Consider the following 7,781-nt stretch of genomic DNA (forward strand, 5'->3'; position numbering starts at 1 on the left):
TGGCTATCCATGCAAATACTTTGCATGTATAATGTCCAGCCATAGGCCGCCCGCACCGGTTTCAATGCGCCAGAGCCACTTAGAGAGGGGGGCAATGTTCATCCATTTGGAAGAGATTACCCCAAGGCCACCCTTATCCTTGCGCTTACAAATCTCAGACCACTTGACCATGTGGTATTTCTGCCTATCTCCCTCACCCGCCTAGTAGAACCGGGACAGGTATTTGGCTATCTCCTGATGGAGGGATTCATGTAAGCTATAGAATCCCTCATTTCAACCGGACGTACACAAAAGATAGATAGTTCGATTGATGTACTATGACAACTACAACTAAAAGTGTACAATAGTTCCTAGAGCTCACCGATTTCTCGATTAGCCCTTCCCCTTGGCGTCTCCAGTGTGGCAGCAGTATGTGTCAAAGTCCATGTTGTACGCGTCAGCGGCCGAAGGGGCATCATCTTCACTAGAGGGCGAGGGCGAGGAGTGGAACCCGACCAAATGCTGGGTCATGTGGGCCTTCTCCTTGGCGAGCCGCTCCACTTTTGACGTGTTAGCCACCTTCTCCTTGTCAAGGCGCTCGGACTCCTTGAGGCCAAGCCGCATTTCCTTGGCAATTTTACAGCAGCAGGCGACTATCTCGGCCGTGGTCAACGACCAACGAATGACGTCACGGAGGAGATACTCCTTCGAGTCTGAGGGGAGGGCAACCCACGTGGATCTGCACGACCCGCAAACAGACCGAATAGGTCCGGCTGGGGACACCTGCCCCAGACGACAATGTGCCCTCACCTCCAACTTAGGGAGGCACCACCGCCAACTCGGTGGTGCCAGAACGAGTATACATTGTCTGGGAGGAGTAGGGGACAGAGGTGATGGGCGCCACTACTCCCCCCGCCACCTCACTGAGAAGGGCGCGAACCATGATGCGCCAACGTTGTTGGATGTGTAGCTTGAGCTAACCCATCAGGCCACCTGGGAGGGCAAGGAGCTCGAGCTGCTGCCCCTGTCCATCCGCGACTACCAGAGGGCAACACAGACGATGAGATCCTCGTCTGACTCCACCGCTAGGGCATCCCAATCGGGTCAGCCTCATACGAGGAGCTACTAATAGCCTGCAAGTGTACACGGTTTAGTTATAGCTTTAAAAAAATAAGAGTATGGATTCCACATGGATGCATAAAGCTTTGAAGTTGTAAGGATGAAAGGTGACTATAAATAATAGTACGCAAGAAAAGTAAATGAGTGACAAAGAGCAAGGAAATGATGAAATCAACAACCGAGCTAAGGAATTCTAAGGGAGTCTGAATTTCCCACTTGTATGTATCAATGTAACGTATGCATAGTTTTAGGTTCAGATAATCAAGCCTCTCTTTGTTGTTTGTAGTGAGCGGAGCCTGGTACAGCATACAAGCTACATGTGTAGCCTCTGTATCACATAAGTCACTACCATTTCTTCACATTGAGGTTATGACAACAATAATTAAGAGTCTCCCAGTGGATGCAACCAATGGTCGGTTCTCCGTTGCTCCCCTAACTGCAAAGAGGAAGACGAGAAGATATTAGGTAATCTCTTTAACTCCACATCCCTACCTTTACAATGACAGTAATAAACTCCATGTCCATAAGGCGAAAATACTAAGTGGGGACCCTTACACAACATTCTCGAAGGCTTTGAACTCAACATGCAAATGGGGATTTCATATCCTATTGGTGTTCAATGATGTCTACTATGCAACCTTCTTCTTATAGACCCGTGTTGAGCCTCCAAGCACAGAGTTTTGTAGGACAGTAGCAAACTTCCCTCAAGTGGATGACCTAAGGTTATCAATCCGTGGGAGGCGTAGGATGAATATGGTCTCTCTCAAACAACCCTGCAACCAAATAACAAAGAGTCTCTTGTGTCCCCAACACACCAAATACAATGGTAAACTGTATAGGTGCACTAGTTCGCGAAGAGATGGTGATACAAGTGTAGTATGGATGGTAGAAATATATTTTTATAATATGAATAAATAAACACAGCAAGGTAACTGGTAACAAAAGTGAGCAAAAACGATATTGCAATGCTTGAAAACAAGGCATAGGGTTCATACTTTCACGAGTGCAAGTTCTCTCAACAATGATAACATAATTAGATCATATGGCAATCCCTCAACGTGCGACAAAAGTCACTCCAAAGTTCCTATCACGGAGAACATAAGATGAAATTGCTTGTAGGGTATGAAACCACCTCAAAGTTATTCTTTCCGATCAATCCATTGAGCTATTCCTATAAGTGTCACAAACAGCCCTAGAGTTCGTAGTAAAATAACACCATATGATACACATATATCAAAACCCTATTGTCACCTAGGTACTCCAGTGTCACCACAAGTATCCATGGGTAAATTATACGATATGCATCAAACAACTTCAGATTCATAATATCCAATCCAACACAAAGAACCTCAAAGAGTGCCGCAAGATTTCTAATGGAGAAACAAGGAAGAAAACGTGCATCAACCCCTATACATAGATTACCCCAATGTCACCTCGGGAATCTATGAGTTGAGTGCCAAAATATACATCAAGTGAATCAATAGAACACCCCATTGTCACCATGGGTCTCCCATGATAGACTTACATCAAGTGTTCTCAAATCCGATAATAGTGAAACCTCAAAGGTGAAACTCAATTCATCACAAGACGGTAGAGGGGGAGAAACACCAATTGATCCAACTATAGTAACAAAGCTTGTGGTACATCAAGATCGTGCCAAATCAAGAACACGAGAGAGAGAGAGAGAAAGAGAGAGATCAAACACATAGCTACAGGTACATACCTCAACCTCGAGGGTGAACTACTCCCTCCTTGTCATGGTGGCCGCCGGGATGATGAAGATGGCCTCCGGTGATGATTCCCCCCTCTGACAGGGTGCCGAAACGGGCTTAGAATTGTTTTTCTTGAACTCAGAGGCTAGCGGCAGTGGAACTCCCGATCTAGGTTTCTTTCTAGGGGTTTCTGGATTTATAGGAAGTTTTGGCATCGGTTTGACGTCAGCGGGGTCCACGAGTTAGCGATAAGGCAGGGGGGCACGCCCTAGGAGGTGGGCGCACCCTCCACCCTTTTCATTGACTCATGAATCTTCTTTCCCAACTCTTGTGCTTCGAGGGATTCTTCTGGTCCACAAAAAATCACCATAAATTTTCAGCTCATTTGGGCTCCGTTTGATATTCCTTTTCTGCAAAACTCAAAAACAAGGAAAAAACAGAAACTGGCACTGGGCTCTAGGTTAATAGGTTAGTCCCAAAAATAATATAAAATAGCATGTAAATGCGTATAAAACATCCAAGATGGATAATATAATAGCATGGAACAATAAAAAAAATTATAGATACGTTGGAGACGTATCAAGCATCCACAAGCATCCCAAGCATCCCCCTTGCTTGTGTGGGCTTCTTTGGCCTCTTTTTTTCTTTTTTTTCGTCTGGAGTCTCATCCCGACTTGTGGGGGAATCATATTCTCCATCATCCTTTCCTCACATGGGATAATGCTTTAATAATGATGATCGTCACACTTTTATTTACTTACAACTCAATACTTAGAACAAAAATATGACTCTATATGAATGCCTCCGGTGGTGTACCGGGGAGTGCAATGACTCAAGAGTGACATGTATGAAAATTATGAACGGTTGCTTTGCCACAAATACTATGTCAACTACATGATCATGCAAAGCAATATGGCAATGATGAAGCGTGTCATAATAAATAGAATGGTGGAAAGTTGCATGGCAATACATCTCGGAATGGCTATGGAAATGCCATAATAGGTAGGTATGGTGGCTGTTTTGAGGAAGGTATATGGTGGGTGTATGGTACCGGCAAAAGTTGCACGGTACTAGATTGGCTAGCAATGGTGGAAGGGTGAGAGTGCGTATGATCCATGGAGTCAACATTAGTCATACAGAACTCACATACTTATTGCAAAAAACTATTAGTCATCAAAACAAAGTACTATGTGCATGCTCCTAGGGGGATAGATTGGTAGGAAAAGACCATTGCTTGTCCCTGACCGCCACTCATAAGGAAGACAATCAATAAATAAATCATGCTCCGACTTCACCACATAACGATTCACCATACGTGCATGCTACGGGAATCACAAACTTCAACACAAGTATTTCTAAAATCCACAATTACCCACTAGCATGGCTCTAATATCACCATCCTCATATCTTAAAACAATCATAAGGAATCAAACTTAGCATAGTATTCAATGCACTTTATTTGAAAGTTTTTTCTATATCCCTCTTGGATGACCATCATATTAGGACTAAGTTCATAACCTTAGAAAATTACCATGATGTTTAAGAGTCTCAAAATAATATAAGTGAAGCATGAGAGTTCATCAATTTCTTCAAAATAAAACCACCGCCGTGCTCAAAAAAGATATGAGTGAAGCACTAGAGCAAATGACAAACTACTCCAAAAGATAAAGTGAAGATCAATGAGTAGTCGAATAATTATGTAACTATGTGAAGACTCTCTAACATTTAAGAATTTCAGGTCTTGGGATATTATTCAAACATCAAGCAAAACAAAATGAAATAAAATGACGCTCCAAGCAAAACACATATCATGTGGTGAATAAAAATATAGCTCCAAGTAAGGTTATCAATGAATGAAGACAAAAGAGGGGATGCCATCCGGGGCATCCCCAAGCTTAGATGCTTGGTTGTCCTTGAATATTACCTTGGGGTGCCTTGGGCATCCCCAAGCTGAGGCTCTTTCCACTCCTTATTCCGTAGTCCATCGAAACTTTACCCAAAACCTGAAAACTTCACAACACAAAACTCAACAGAAAATCTTATGATATCCGTTAGTATAAGAAAGCAAATCACCACTTAGGTACTATTGTGAACTCATTCTAAATTCATATTGTAGTTATATCTACTCTATTCCAACTTCTCCATGGTTCATACCCTCCGATACTACTAATAGATTCATCAAAATAAGCAAACAACACAATGAAAACAAAATCTGTCGGAAACAGAACAATCTATAGTAATCCGAAAACTTTCCATACCTATGTAAGTCCAATTTTTTTGAAAAATAGGACAAGGTAGAGAATTTGTGGATCAATCTTGTGTAAAAAATTTAGATCAAAAGCACGTTCCAAGGAATTTCCAAAATTCCTGGACTGGGAGCAAAAGTTTCTTTTTTTCCACAGAATCAAGTCAACTATCATCCACACTATCCCAAAGACTTTACTGGGCACTTTATTGAAACAAAAGCTATAAAACATGATTACTACGGTAGAATAATCATGTGGACACACAAGAATAGTAGGTATAAATATTGAGTTGTCTCCCAACAAGCGCTTTTCTTTAATGCCTTTTTAGCTAGGCATGATGATGTCAATGATGCTCACAGAAAAGATAAGAATTAAAACGTAATGGGAGCATCATGAAGAATATGGCTAGCACATTTAAGTATAACCCACTTTCTATGCTTAGAGATTTCGTGAGCAAACAATGTATAGGAACAAGAATTAACTAGCATAGGAAGACAAAACAAGCATAACTTCAAAACTTTCAACACATAGAGAGGACACTTGATATTATTGCAACTCCTACAAGCATATATTCCTCCCTCATAATAATTTTCAGTAGCATCATGAATGAATTCAACAAATAACTATCACATAAAGCATTATTTTCATGATGCACAAACATAGAATTTTTATTACTCTCCACATAAACAAATTTCTTCTCATGAATAGTAGTGGGAGCAAACTCAACAAAATAACTATCATGTGAGGCATAATCCAATTGAAAATTAAAATCAAGATGACAAGTTTCATGGTTTTCATTATTATTTATAGCATACATGTCATCACAATAATCATCATAGATTAGCAACTTTGTTTTCATAATCAATTGGAACCTCTTCCAAAATAGTGGATTCATCACTAAATAAAGTCATGACCTCTCCAAATCCACTTTCATAATTATCACAATAAGATTCAACACCCTCCAAAATAGCGGGATCATTACTTCGTAAAGTTGACACTCTTCCAAACCCACTTTCATAAAAAATGCAATCATCATACATTCGAGGCATGCTATCGTCATGGTAAATTTGCACATCAAAACTTGGGGGACTAAAAATATCAGCTTCACTAAACATAGCATCCCCAAGCTTGAGACAAACATTAATTGCAGCAAAAAAATTCTCAAGCATGTCATTCTCATCAAACATAGCATCCTCAAGCTTGTGTCTTTGCATATCATAAGCATAATCACTTTCATCTTTAGTAGTATGAATAACGCCAATAGTATAGCAATTATTATCATCACAATGAGTAATAGGCATAACAATAATAGGAGCAACATCATTTGGGAGGGATGCCTTTTTACCTTTGCTTCTCCGTCTTTTATTTTTCTTTTTCACATCATGTGTGGGTTTAATCACCTTTTTGGAGCTCCTTATTGATGAGATTGGTTGAATAAAAAGATCCTCCTCGTTACCTGATTCATCATAAGAAAAAAATAGGAGGATATTGGGAAACCTCTTCCCTTTCATTAGTATTCTCTTCATCTTCTATTTGTTTTCTTGTCTTTAAGTAATTGGCAATATAAGGATTCTCAATGCAATTTACCGCACAATACATATAAATTTCCTCTAGATCAAAATCAAGAAACCTCTTAAGGTTATATTCTGGAATATCCTTAGTTATAAGTTTCATTTCTTCATATCCTAGAAGCAAACTAAGTTCATTATGATGCGCAAGGGAAATCAAGTCATCACAATTTTTGGACACGATTCGATCATGGAACAATTTGCATTGGAGATTTAGATGACCATGTTCATTGCAAAGTTCACAAAGACGGCGAGAAAAATTAAATCTTTCAACACAAACATATAGCCTCTCTTGCAACCATCTAGTTTCTAAATACTTATGCCTCTTGCAAAATCTATCTTTCCTTTTTGGTATATAATTGCAAACTTTATGCACTCCACAAAAATTAACATGCTTATAAGAAACATTTTTTATCATGACTAGTGCAATCATCATTAGTACTATGGATATTCAAAGAATTCATACTAACAACATTGCAATCTATTGGAAATATGCCCTAGAGGCAATAATAAAATGGTTATTATTATATTTCCTTGTTCATGATAATTGTCGATTGTTCATGCTATAATTGTATTAACCGAAAACCGTAATGCATGTGTGAATACATAGACCACAACATGTCCCTAGTGAGCCTCTAGTTGACTAGCTCGTTGATCAATAGATGGTTATGGTTTCCTGACCATGGACATTAGATGTCATTGATAACGACATCACATCATTAGGAGAATGATGTGATGGACAAGACCCATTCCTAAGCATAGCACAAGATCGTGTAGTTCATTTGCTAGAGCTTTTCTAATGCCAAGTATCTTTCCTTAGACCATGAGATTGTGCAAATCCCAGATGCCGTAGCAATGCTTTGGGTGTATCAAACGTCACAACATAACTGGGTGACCATAAAGGTGCACTAAGGTATCTCTGAAAGTGTCTGTTGGGTTGGCACGAATCGAGACTGGGATTTGTCACTTCGTATGATGGAGAGGTATGTCTGGGCCCACTCGGTAATGCATCATCATAATGAGCTCAATGTGACTAAGGAGTTATCCATGGGATCATGCGTTGCGGAACGAGTAAAGAGACTTGCCGGTAATGAGATTGAACGAGGTACGGAGATACCGACGGTCAAATCTCGGGCAAGTAACATACCGATGGACAA

Source organism: Triticum dicoccoides, chromosome 4B, assembly GCF_002162155.2.
Source record: "Triticum dicoccoides isolate Atlit2015 ecotype Zavitan chromosome 4B, WEW_v2.0, whole genome shotgun sequence".
NCBI classification, from domain to species: Eukaryota; Viridiplantae; Streptophyta; class Magnoliopsida; order Poales; family Poaceae; genus Triticum; species Triticum dicoccoides.